This window comes from Ovis canadensis, chromosome X (assembly GCF_042477335.2).
Source record: "Ovis canadensis isolate MfBH-ARS-UI-01 breed Bighorn chromosome X, ARS-UI_OviCan_v2, whole genome shotgun sequence".
NCBI classification, from domain to species: domain Eukaryota; kingdom Metazoa; phylum Chordata; class Mammalia; order Artiodactyla; family Bovidae; genus Ovis; species Ovis canadensis.
Window position 1 is genome coordinate 118,029,004 of NC_091727.1, and position 13,862 is coordinate 118,042,865.

The 13,862-nt window shown below is 37.5% G+C and overlaps 1 protein-coding gene across 9 annotated transcripts in view; it reads right to left on the minus strand.

The window, feature by feature from the left end:
* Positions 1–13,862, minus strand: part of LOC138931194 (uncharacterized) — a 150,900-nt gene that overhangs the window by 105,156 nt on the left and 31,882 nt on the right. For 2 of the 9 annotated variants that reach the window (XR_011446455.1, XR_011446453.1), the window contains exons 4-9: positions 11,893–12,006; positions 11,221–11,366; positions 4,075–4,292; positions 3,512–3,702; positions 2,979–3,078; positions 1,332–1,470 (exon numbers count right to left, since the gene is read on the minus strand). The exons of 2 other annotated variants lie outside the window; for them this stretch is intronic. The gene's annotated coding sequence lies outside the window, so the exon portion shown is untranslated. Of the gene's footprint in view, positions 1–1,331; positions 1,471–2,978; positions 3,079–3,511; positions 3,703–4,074; positions 4,293–7,043; positions 7,296–11,220; positions 11,367–11,892; positions 12,007–13,862 lie in introns of those variants that run through there. 5 more of the 9 variants (XR_011446452.1, XR_011446451.1, XR_011446454.1 and 2 more) reach the window with 4 other exon arrangements.

Consider the following 13,862-nt stretch of genomic DNA (forward strand, 5'->3'; position numbering starts at 1 on the left):
TGACCCACCTTCTAGAGCAACAGAAATAGAAACAAATGTAAACAAGTGGGACCTGATTAAACTTAATAGCTTTATCACAGCAAAGGACACTATAAGCAAGGTGTAAAGACAACCCTCAGAATGGGAGGAAACAATAGCAAATGAAACAACTGACAAAGGATTAATTTCCAAAATATGCAAGTAGCTCATACAACTCAATACCAGGAAAATCAAACAATCCAATCAAAAGGTGGCAAAAAGACCTAAACAGACATTTCTCCAAAGAAGACATACAGATGGCTAACAAACACATGAAAATGAGCTCAGCGTCACTCATTATTAGAGAAATGAAAATCAAAGCTACAATGGGCTATCATCTCACTCCACTCAGAATGGCCATTGTCAAAAAGTCTACAAACAATAAATGCTGGAGAGGGTGTGGAAAAAAAGGGAATGCTCTTGCACTGTTGGTGGAAATGTAAATTGATACAGCCACTATGGAAGATGGTATGGAGGTTCCTTCAAAACCTAGGAATAAAACCACCATATGACCCAGCAATCCCACTCCTAGGCATATACCCTGAGGAAACCAAAATTGAAAAAGACACATGTATCCCATTGTTCATTGCAGCACTGTTTACAATAGCTAGAACATGGAAGCAACCTAGATGTCCATCGACAGATGAATGGATAAAGAAGTTGTCATACATATACACAGCCATAAAAAGGAACACATTTGAGTCAGTTCTGATGAGGTGGATGAACCTAGAGCCTATTATACAGAGTGAAGTAAGTCAGAAAGAGAAAGTTAAATATCGAATACTGATGAATATATACCGAATCTAAAAGTTGGTACTGAAGAATTTATTTTCCAGGCAACAATGGAGAAACAGACATAAAGAATAGACTTATGGACATGGGGAGAGGGGAGGAGAGGGGAGATGTATGGAGAGAGTAACATGGAAACTTACATTACCATATGTAAAATAGATAGCCAAGGAAATTTGCTATATCTCTCAGGAAACTCAAACAGGGGCTCTGTATCAATCTAGAGGGGCAGGAAGGGGAGGGAGGTTCAAGAGGGAGGAATTATGTATAGCTATGGTTGATTCATGTTGATGTTCGACAGAAAGCAACAAAATTCTATAAAGCAATTATCTTTCAATTAAAAACTAGATGAATTTTAAAAACTCTAATTTTGATTACATCATTTAATGGTTAAAAATATACAAACAAATTTTAAAAGAACAGACTTGATTTCAATGTAACACCATTTCAAACTAACAGGTTTGCTAAGTAACACTTGAGGGACCCGAGATCATGTTTTCATTTTCATTCACTCTAATACTTGCCTGTTCATGAATAATGTCAGACAATTCTTTCACCATGTCTCTGAAATTTGATGTGAGCCCTTCTTGGTATTCAATCTGATCCTCTTTCATTAACCACTCATTTAGTTCAAGTGCAATGCTGCATGCTTGGATGAACTTCCTGTAGATGAAGATCAAAGATAAAGTGTTTGTTACTTATTACTCAAAAGTCTCACTGATCATTCAATATTTACTTTAACCACGGCTTGCCTAGAAGGAAGATTAGAATCCCATATTTTCTCATTATGTTTCTGCTAATGTCATCTCCTAAGTCTGAAATATCTTTTCTTTTTCACCTTTGCTTCTGATTTCTTATCTCTTTCAAAACCTAGCTCAAAATATATACCCTCTAGGAAGCTTACCTGCTCAGTCACTTACTTGATATGATATCAGCTATGGTTGTGCTCACAGTAGTTTATATCTGTAGATAATGTCATTTATTCAAAAATAGCTAATTTGGGGCTATGTACCCAGTACAGTGCTGGGTGTTATAGGCATGAAGTATCTGCCCTGGGTTGGTAAGAGTGGCAACAGGGAGTTGATGACTTATCATAAGAATATGTTTCCATTATTTTGTATGTTTCATATGTTTAATGTCCATAATTAGAATGCAAAACTTAGGGGACAAAGTACCTCACTGACCATTTGTTCTGTATCCCTATCATAGCAACTAGTAGAATCTTTTTGTACATAGCAGGCATTAATACAGAGAAGGCAATGGCACACCACTCCAGTGTTCTTGCCTGGTAGGCTGCAGTCCATGGGGTTGCTAAGAGTTGGACTTCACTTTCACTTTTCACTTTCATGCACTAGAGAAGGAAACGGCAACCCACTCCAGTGTTCTTGCCTGGAGAATCCCAGGGACGGGGGAGCCTGGTGGGCTGCCATCTACGGGGTCGCACAGAGTCAGACACAACTGAAGTGACTTAGCAATAGCAGCAGCAGCAGGCATTAATAAATATTGAATGAATGACTACTGGTTGCTCTATAACCTGAAATAGCTGATAATACAGAGATAGGAAAAATAAATGAAGTAAGTTGGGAGCAAATGAGTGGAAGTTATCTTTCTACTCACTCTGCTTTACTCATCTCTCTCTCTCTTATTCTGAATGTAAACTCTTGTATACACAAAACAGATTTTTTTTCTACTGTGTGACCATTCAAACATGCCTTGGCTTAGAGGGACTCTCAGTCCAGAGATGATATCGTATGCCCTAGACTGGCAGAATCCAAGTCGAACTAAGGATACAGGATAGAAGTAAGCCTATCCAACCCTTCCTACACTAAATGATCTGGAAAAGCTGTGACATGAGGTCAACCAGGCAAAGGAAGAAATCACGTAACGAATGTAGGCTTCCGTTTGTGTCACAATATCCAGAGCAATGAAATGGTTGCCATATTTAATGCCTTGGGTCAATAGGAGATTGTTACAGTCATGCAGCAATACAGAGATCACACATTTCCTCACTACCTAAAATACCATTAGAAGGTAACTTAAACGTTAGAAAAGGGAACCGAGAATTTTTTTAGAGGCACATTATTTGGTGAATATTTTGGTTTCACTTAAGAAGACAATGGAGTAAAAAAAAAAAAAATAGTGGTCTGATCTGAAAACTACAAAGCACTTACCTAAATATGTCTTTCAAAGCATTTACTTTTTTGGGTGGATACTTGCTAGCTTGACTGTCATTTAAGACAGCCCTCGCTTATGCTAATGGACTTCATTTACCTAAATTACAAAAGGAGAAAATGAGAGTTGTCAGAATATAATTTAAAAAGTAATTTTTGCATTTCTCTTTTTAAAAAGAATACTATGTTAAAGATCCATACCAGAGAAACATATTTACTGTCTTATTATAAATTTATTTGAAAAAGATTAACTAAAGCAAATCATCTGCCAAAATTATACTCTAGCAAGGTAGTTAACACTTTCTGCTATCTAAATATAGGACTTGGCTCTAGTCAGAGGGATTTACGTTAAAGCTCTCTGACATAACACAAAATTTACAGAAGCTGAACATAATGTCTTTATTAAATTAACAAAAAATGTAGAGGTTTTTGCACCCAGTCAGAGTATAGAACAATTACAACTAGTGCTTGTCCCTTATGAAAGCAAGACGTACAACAAGAAACGTTTAATACATGGTTAGCAACCAACATACCTGCACTGAAACACAGCCCTGCAATTTAAGTTGGAGCTGAATCATGTCCACGTCAACAGAAGAGCAAAGCTTTTGCAGCTCTGCAGTTTTATCTTTTATTTCATCAGTGGCAACATCAATTGGCTTTAAATGAATCTGCTGTTCATAGTGTATAGCGATCCTCTTCTTCACATATGAAAATGAGTTTGAAGCTATTAAAGATTAAGATTGACAAATAAGTTTTTAAGATAGCAAATCAAATAGCCAAATTAAAACAAAAATCTACTGTGCTTAATTCTCCCCATATTTTCTCTGGAAAATCCCTTAGAAACCAAATAGGTGCCTTATTACTTCAGGACTGAAGGAGAAATTCTCTCTGAGACGACTCAGACTAAGCATGAATTACATAATTACATATGGCAAATGAATGGTTTATAACATAGCATGTTTGCAGAAGTGAGTGACTGAACAGTAGGACAATAAACGATTAAAATTTCAATTACATTTTCCTGCTGACCAACTGCTGCTTGTATGTATCAAAAAAGATCATGTCAAACAAAGAAGTTATGCCAAGTCCTACTTACTAGTCAAGACTGTACGGCCTTTGCACTGTTCTTCTATACAACCTTGCTTTTTGCCTGACAATGTATAAGGAGCCTCAAAAACAAATCTGTTGATATTATGGCTTCTTTCAAACTCAGTTTTTCTTTCTGTGAGTTCTTTATCATTAAAGTAGGGCTTCCCATAAGTGACTTGGATATGAGCATATTTGGGATCAAGCTCTTTGACATTTACCTGGAAACTAAGAAAGTTTTTTTTTTTTAATTTAAAACAGAAGGGAAAACAGGGTACATGTAACCTACTAACACCTCTGAGATCAACTGAGGAACAGTCATTGAATACACTGTGAGATGAATACATACTTGGAAGAGGTCTTTGCTCTTTCTTCAAGGATTGTCTCCTTCTGATTATTAAGAAGTTACAGAAGCCTATCTGGAGATTATAGAAATGTAGACAGAAAAAACTGCAATGCTACCACTCAGCAATGACCATCATTTACATTCTCATATATTTCCTTGTAATCTTTTTTTCTATGCATATATATTTATTGACAAACCAGAGATCATGCTGAGCATTTCCTTTTTTAAAAATTTACTTTTATTTGCTTTTATTTTACGTTCAATTTCTTTCTTTAAAAAATTTTTATTTATTTTTAAAATTTTTTAATATAAATTTGTTTATTTTAATTGGAGGTTAATTTCTTTATAATACTGCACTGATTTTGCCATACATTGACTTGAATCCACCACGGTTGTACATGTGTTCCCCATATATTAACATGGCTAACTGAACATTTGAATTCCACCTCAAAAAATACCTATTACAGAGAGGATTCTCAGAAGATGCCAGAGCACCAGACATCTATCTCCTTACAGAGACAATAGTTACACCATCATTACCTATCTGATGGAACAATTTTGCAACTGTGGAGTCTGTTGAAGACTTGCAACTTCCAGGGGAAGGCTTGGACAGAAAATTACCTTAATTTTGATTTTGTTCAATTTTAACTCTGGGCATAATGGCAGTAACCCATACCACATCCCTGAAATACTACGGCAGATAGCTGTGTGCATATTCTTATAACAGCTTGTAGGAGCCACGATGAACAAAGACCCTGTCTTCCAAATATTGTGAATCTGTGCTATGATTGCTGACTGCTGCTTCTGATCACAGGGGGACAGTCAAGGGGGCTGTGGCCATTTTTATACCACCTCTTCCCTTTGTTGCAATGCCCTCCCCCTCTGCCTAAAGTGATTTTCAGGGGATTTAACAGACCAGCACCTTTCCTCTCCTCTCCTCTTCATTTTCCTCTCCATCCCCTCTTAGGAGCTGGACATCCAATACTAGACTGTTCAAAGGTAACTGCATAAATGAGGGTGACTAGAAAGTCACTGTGCATGCTCAGGGGAAGGCACAGGCTCAGAAAAGATTAGAGAAGACCCCAAATTTACACCTCAGGCTGATTCTTGGGACAGACACAGCTTACAACAATTAAAAACAAAAACAAAACCCAGGAAACTCTGGGACAGGGACAGAATCTGATTTCCAGAAAGATCACAATATTAAATTCAAATGTCCAGTTTTCAACAACAAAAAATTGCAAGGCATACAAAGAAATAGGAAAGTATGGCCCATTCAAAACAGAAAAAGAAACCAATAGACATTATCACTGAAAATAAGTGATAGGAGATCCCCTAGAAAAAGAGATTAAAACAACAGTATTCATGATCAAACAACTAAAAGAAGTGGTGGGAAAAGTCAAGGAAATTATCTATCAACAAAATGCTGATATCAATAAATAGCTAAGAAAATCGAAAAGGAAACCAAAACTTTTTTTTTTCAGAGCTGAAAATTACAATAACTGAAATGAAACATCACCAGAGGGATTCAAAGACACATTTCAGCAGGTATAGCCAATGTGAAGATAAGACAATGTCAAAGATGGATCAGAGGAACACAAAGGAAAAAAATTGAAGAGGACAGAGGCTATGGAACCTGAGGAATATCATCCAGCAGGTGAACATGCACACTATGGGAGTCTTTGAAGGAGAAAAGAGAGAGAAAGGGGCAGGGAAACTATCTGAAGAAATAATGGGTGAAAACTCAAATCTTATGAAAGACACGAAAGTCAACAAACTCCAAGCAGGGTAACTCAAACAGATCCATGCTGAGACTTATGAAAATCAAATGTCAAAAGTCAAAGCCAAAGAGAGAATTTTTTCTTTTTTAAAAAATCAATGTTTTTTAATTGAAGGCTAATTACTTTACTATGGCAAAGAGAGAATTTTGCAAGAAGTGAGAGACAAAGATTGTCACATACAAGAAATCCTGAGTAAGGTCAGATTTCTCATCAAAACCTTGGAGGTCAGAAGGCAGTGGACTTTAAAGAAAAAACAAATCTATCAACCAAGAATTCTATATCTTGCAAAACTGTCCTTAATAGTGAGGGAGAAAATAAGACATTCCCAGATAAAGAAGAGCTGAAGGAGTTCACTACCACTCAGTTCACTTCAGTTACTCAGTCGTATCCTACTCTTTGCGACCCCATGGACTGCACCATGCCAGGCTTCCCTGTTCCTCACCAACTCCCAGAGCTTGCTCAAAATCATGTCCACTGAATCGGTGATGCCATCCAATCATCTCATCCTTTGGCATTCCCTTCTGCTCCTGGCTTTTCCAATGAATCAGTTCTTTGCATCAGGTGGCCAAAGTATTGGAGTTTCAGCCTCAGCATCAGTCCTTCCAAAGAATATTGAGGGTTGATTTCCATTAGGATGGACTGGTTGGATCTCCTTGCAGTCCAAGGGACTCTCAAGAGTCTTCTCCAGCACCACAGTTTAAAAGCATCAACTGTTCTGCGCTCACCTTTCTTTATAGTCCAACTCTCACATCCATACATTAATACTGGAAAAACCATAGCTTTGACTAGATGGACCTTTGTCAGCAAAGTAATGTCTCTGCTTTTTACTATGCTGTCTAGGTTGGTCATAGCTTTTTTTTTTTTTTTTTTTTGTCATAGCTTTTCTTCCAACAAGTAAGTGTCTTTTAATTTCGTGGCTACAGTCACCATCTGCAGTGATTTTGGAGCCCAAGAAAATAAAGCCTGTCACTGTTTCCAATGTTTCCCCATCAATTTGCCATGAAGTAGTGGAACGGGATGCCATGATCTTCATTCTTTGAATGTTGACTTTAAGCCAGCTTTTACACCACTAGGCTTGCCCCATATGAAACACCAGAGGGAGTCCTGCTGATCACAATGAAAGAACATCAGACAGTAATTCAAACCTGTATGAAGGTCTTGGTAAAGGTAAATCCATGAGTAATTATAAAATCTAGTATTATCATAACAATAGCAACATATTTCTCTTTTTTGATTACCACATGATTTAAGAGACTTTACATTAAAATATTATTAGTCTATAGGACTTTCCTGGTGGTCCAGTTGTTAAGAATCCTCCATCCATTGCAGGGGACATGGGTTCAATCATCGGTAGGGGAACTAAGATTTCACTACAAGACAACTAAGCCAGGGTACCACAACTAAAATAGCCCCTGTACCACAACTACTGAACCCATGTACTCTAGAGCCCACGCTCTGCAACAAAAGAAGCAATACACTGCATTAACAGAATGAAGGAAAAAGAAACAAACCACGATCATCTCAATCAATGCAGAAAATGCATTTGACAAAATTAACACCTTTTCATAATGAAAACACTCAACAAACTAGGAATACAAGGAAATGACTACAATCTGACCAAGGGCCACTGTGGAAAACCCATAGCAAACACTGTATTCAATCCTGTGACAGGGATAGAAATTTTCTTAGCAGCTTTTAAAACTTCTCCCAAAAGCCTAAATTCAAAAATTCTTTCTTTTCTTTCCCATTAAATATCTAGATTTCTTGCAAGAAACCTAAGGAAATAGTTGACGTTAATTATCTGCCTAAGACAAAACATAGAAAAGAAATAAAAAGAGGTCAAGACTGATTTTAACCTTATAAAAAATAAAGTATATGGTAAAACATTCAAGCAGTACATGAGACTACACTTGAAAAATAAATATTTTTCTTCTCTGTAAGACTCTATTCTATCTCCTTAGGGATAACTATTAACACTTTTGTATCATTCCATCTATGGCTGATTCATACTGAGGTATAGCAAAAAAAAACCCAAACCCACAATATTGTAAAGTAATTATCCTCCTATTAAAATAAGTAAATTAAAAAGCAACTTGGCATCATTCCAGAAATTTCCTAAGCAGACACAAGTGTGTGTATGTAAATATCAGTTTTCACAAATGTAATCATCCTGCCCATAATGTCTGCATCTCACCTTTTTCTCTCAAGAATGTATCTTGGTTTGTTCATATCAATACTTATAAATTTTTTAGGTAGTTTACCTATATCCATTGTGAGGGTAGTACCATTTCCTTAACAGTATGGACACAGATTGTTTCCAGGTTTTTGTTATATAAATCTTATAGCAATAAACATCTTAAAAGGTACTTCTTTGTGTACATCTACAAGATAAAATCTTGAATGCAAAATTACTGGATCCAATAAAACATACGTTTAAAATACTGGAAAATATTGCCCACTGTTCTTTAACCTGTTTGTGCCCTTAAGCAGATTTTGCTCTTTGGCAAGTGAAAGAGTGTTTTAAATTTTAACTTCACATATTAACAAAGAAGAAGGATTTTAAAAGTAGCAACTGCTTCTTTTCTCTGTTGCCTATGAAGAGTGACTGAAATATTGTGTTTACAAAGAGGGTCAGGAGTCCAGCTGCCCGATGGTGGTTTCTCATTAGTGCCTGTTGGCCAGGTTTTCAGAGGCAGCATAATGTAGAAAACTGCATGTTTTTCTGCAAGCCTGGCTTTCTAATAACTTTCCATTTATACTATCAGTAGTGTGGTAGCAAGCCTAAAACTTGCTGGCTACAAAAGAGAAATTTCTCTATGGTCTTAATTCAATAAAACAACACAGAAGACGGGAACTGATAAGCAGAGAGGTTTGGCCAAATATTAGTGAATTCTGGGCCTGTCAGTATACCTACTTTTAAAGGTCCAAGGCATATGTTCAAGGTAAAATCATCTCCATAAGTTGTAGCTAAATTTACAAAGTGAAGAGATCATTTTCATGGTAGAAAATGAAGTGTCTTTACCATCGCCAAGGGCTTTTCACTCTGGCAATGCTGGAAGTGTTTTACAGAGCACCATGCACATCACAGTCACTCGGTACGTATTTCTGGGGCCGGCAGATCTTGCACTGTATTAAAGGTCTTTCCTACCTTAAAAATCAGCTCTCAACCTGAACATGCCCATGGTGACTAAGGACAATCAGTCATTCCCATTGTGCTCTTCTGCAATTCTGTCTATCTGGAACTATGCGTTTCTAAGAAACAGCCTCTCTTGCTGGAACCTTTCTCATCCTTGCCTTGGCAGGGTCTAGTGGGATGGATCATCTTTAGATCAAGGCATCTCTCCTAAACCTACATCACTGCAAATATAACTACTGAACTAAGGCTATCTTAAGAGTGAAAGGTGTGTCATAAGATGATTTTTCTTTTAAAAATCGCATTTGTTTATTTATATTTTGGGCTGCATCTGATCTTCTTTGCTGCGGTGTGTGGGCTTTCTCTAGTTGTCGTGAGCTGGGAGTACTCTCTAGCTGTGGTGTCCGGGATCCAGAGTGCAGGCACACTAGCTTGGCACACAGGTTTAGGTTCCCCACAGCATGTGGAATCCTCCTGGACCAGGGATCAAACCAGTGTCTCCGTCATTGGCAGGCAAACTCTTGCCCACTGGACGACGAGAGAAGTCCCACCTAAGATGATTTTAATCATAAAGTATGAAATTGACACTCATGCGGCATAACATTAACAATAATGGCTAACTTCTATTGAGCACGGTAGTTTCTGTTATTATCAAATGCTTTCTTATATATCAGGAACTCTAATCACTTTCCATACATTGAATAGTTTAATCCCTACAACTATCAAGGATGTATATTGTCACCCTGCTTATTTAACATATATGCAGAGTACACCATGCAAAATTTCAGACAGGATGAAGCACAAGCTGGAATGAAGATTGCCACGAGAAATATCAGTAACCTCAGATATGCAGAGGACACCACCCTTATGAGAGACAGTGAAGAGGAACTAAAGAGCTCTTGATTAAATTGAAAGAGGAGAGTGATAAAGTTGGCTTAAAACCCAATATTCAAAAAATAAAGATCATGGCATCCTGTCCCACTACTTCATGGCAAATTGATGGGAAAACAATGGAAACAGTGACAGGCTTTACTTTCTTGGGCTCCAAAATCACTGCAGATGGTGATTGCAGCCATGAAATTAAAAGATGCTTGCTCACTGAAAGAAAAGCTATGACCAACCTAGACAGCATATTAAAAAGCAGAGACATTACTTTGCTGACAAAGGTCCATCTAGTGAAAGCTACGGTTTTTCCAGTAGTCATGTATGGATGTGAGAGTTGGACTATAAAGAAAGCTGATGTTTTTGAACTGTGGTGCCGGAGAAGACTCTTGAGAGTCTCTTGGACTGCAAGGAGATCCAACTAGTCCATCCTAATGGATATCAACCCTGAATATTCTTTGGAAGGACTGATGCTGAAGCTGAAACTCCAATATATTGGCCACCTGATGCAAAGAACTGACTCATTGGAAAAGGCCCTGATGCTGCGAAAGATTGAAGGCAGGAGCAGAAGGGGATGACAAACGATGAGATGGTTGGATGGCATCACCGACTCAATGGACATGATTTTGAGCAAGCTCCGGGAGTTGGTGAGGAACAGGGAAGCCTGGCATGGTGCAGTCCATGGGGTTGCAAAGAGTAGGACATGACTGAACTGAACTGAATTCATGCAACACTCTATGGGGAAGGCACTATTATTCAGTTCACTTTACTAATGAGAACAATGAGGCCCAGAGAGGTTAAGTATATTCCCCATGGTCACACAGCTAGTAAGTGGCAGAGAATGGAGATCTGAATCCTTCTCTCTGATTCCAAAGCCCCTGTCCTTTCTTTTAGGATCTGGAAAGACTCTATTTCCCCTTCTTCTCCTCCACCAGCTAAAAAAGGAAAAAGTCAGAAGTAATGTACCACATCTGGAACTAATAAATAATGATTTCAAAATGCAGGGCATGTTACCTTGTCTGAATCCTGAATTATTTTGACGTTCTCTGTACCAAATTTTTCACCATAAAGTTTAACAAGTCTCAGGGAAATCTCTGAGAGGCTGGTGAGTTTTGGTTCTTTATAGATATACTCCTTTCCATCCTCTTCTTCAAAAAAGACTATTATAAAGTTAAACATAGAATACTTTATAAGCATTATGAGCAAATGCAGCATTTAGAGAACATCTACTAAGTAATCAGAAATAATGTATTTGCTAGATTTTAAATAATAGTTCTAGAAGCCACATGCATACATTGTAGCTGAAATAAATGAGAACGTTCAAACTCACAGTCATATGAGCATGTCATTGGCCTGAAGGTTTTTACACTCGATTTTTCATCACTTGCATACTTACCTGATTTTTATTTGAAAACTTTCAGTACTAGGTATTAAAGAAACATTTAAGAAGCCTGGCTGAAAATGAAACTGAAGGAAACGTTCAAATCTTATATGCTGTGCTCTGCCCTCGTGGACTAAATATGGAAACCAAAGTGAACATTACATGAGAAAAGGGTCACACCTGCTGTTGGGACAGGTGCTTTACCCAGACAGAACCCTAGAACCAGTAACTACTGCTATGGTAACCTAATAATTCAAGGTGAATGTTTAAAAAGGAAAACAACTTTTGAACTAAAGTATACTTACTTGGCCATAAAAGGCAACTCTGAAGAAGGTGCCTAAAAGTCTTTTCTTTGTGTGCATAACTTCCAAAATTTTTGTGTAAGCTCCATGAAGAGTTCTATAAACTTGAGTAAGTTTCTGAAAATATGAGAATTAACAAATTAGCTTTATCTTTTGGTTAGTTATGAAATGTCTACAATAAATGCATAAGGGGAAAAAAGCAACACCATTTCCTTTTCAAAATGGTTTTGGTGGGGTCATTTGCAGTCCCTTCTCCCATGGTCACAGAAAAAATGCCTCAACAAGTTTAGGTGACAGGGTAGAGCTTAAAATGGTCAAATAACACTGTAATTCTAAATATCATGCTTCATGTCATTCATATCTCAATGGTAGTATATACACTAAAAGTACTGTGTTATTGACTACTTTTATCTTCATGTCTGAATTATTGTAGCTGAAAAAGAAGCAAAATGGTGTGCTTGAGCCCTAAAGTGGAAAGATGGGAATAAACGATCATGCAAACACTTTAGAAGAGGAAAGTAAAATGCAGACACAAAAAAAAACAGTAAAATCCCGAGTGAGGAACGCTTTTATAACAAGTTCACAGACACTTCCAAAAAATATAGTCTTCTACACACTCAGAAAAGGGACTGTACTATGTAAAAAACATTATCTAGAATGTGAAAAGACACCATACAGACCAGGAGAAAATGTTTGCAAATCGCATATCTGATGTTTTCTTATCCAAAAAATATAAGGAACTCTCATAGATCAACAACACAATGACAAACAACCCAATTTAAACGTGAGCAAAGATTGGGATGACCCAGAGAGATGATATGGGGTGGGTGGTGGGAGGGAGTTTCAGAGTTGGGAACTCATGTACACCTGTGGTGGATTCATGTCTATGTATGGCAAAACCAATACAGTATTGTAAAGTAAAAAAATAAAAAAATAAGTGAGCAAAGGACCTGAATAGACATCTCTCCAGAGACTATATAAAAATGGCCAACAAAGACATGAAAAGCTGTTCAAAATCATTAGTCATTAAGGAAATAGAAAGCAAAACCACAGTGTGACACCATTTCACATTCACTAGGATGCCACATTCACTAGGTTCTAAAAAGAACCCCCAAATACCACTGCCAATCAGATCTGCTGGTAGGAAGATAAAAGGGACAACAATTAGGTGGTTTCTCAAAAGTCAATAGAATTACTCTGTGACTCAGCAATTCCCCTCTTAGGTATTTTTCCAAGATCAACAAAAACATGCCCACATAGAAACCTATCATAACTGTTTAGAACAGCACTGTTTATAACAGCCCAAATGTGGAAACAACCCAAACATACAAACAAATTTTGATGTAGCCATACCATGGAATATCATTCAGCCATGAAAAAGGAATCAAGTTCTGATATAGGTTACAATTTGAATGAACCTCGAAATATTATGCTAAGTAAAAGAAGCCAGACACAAAAGGTCACACCTTGCATTCATCTTTTTTATGACACGTCCAGAACAGGCAAATCCATAGATGGAAAGCAGATCAGTGGTCACCAGTGGGGTGAGTGAGGGGGTGAAGAGTGATTCCTTGAAGGAGATGGAGTTTTACATCGGATGATAAAAATCTTTTGAAACTAGAGAGAGGTGGTTGGAGCATAATATTAAGACTGCACTAAATGCCACTGAACTGCAAACTAGAAAACGGTTCACTGTATGCTGGTGAATTTCATTTCAATGCTAAAAGGGGAGCCCAGAAGCAGATGTTCTTTCTTTCACATTCTTTCCATACTGTCTTCTGCAGTTCAAGTCAATTTGAGGGAAGTTTTCCTTCCTTAATGGCTGCTGTGGCTGAGACTATTCAGCCCACCCCATAAGGAACACTGAAAAATTACTTCATCCCATGCAGGATGGTTCGGAATCTATTCAGACCCTTGCCTCTCTACAAGGAAATAGGAATAGCTCCCCAATAGAATCTATTGTTTCCTTTAAT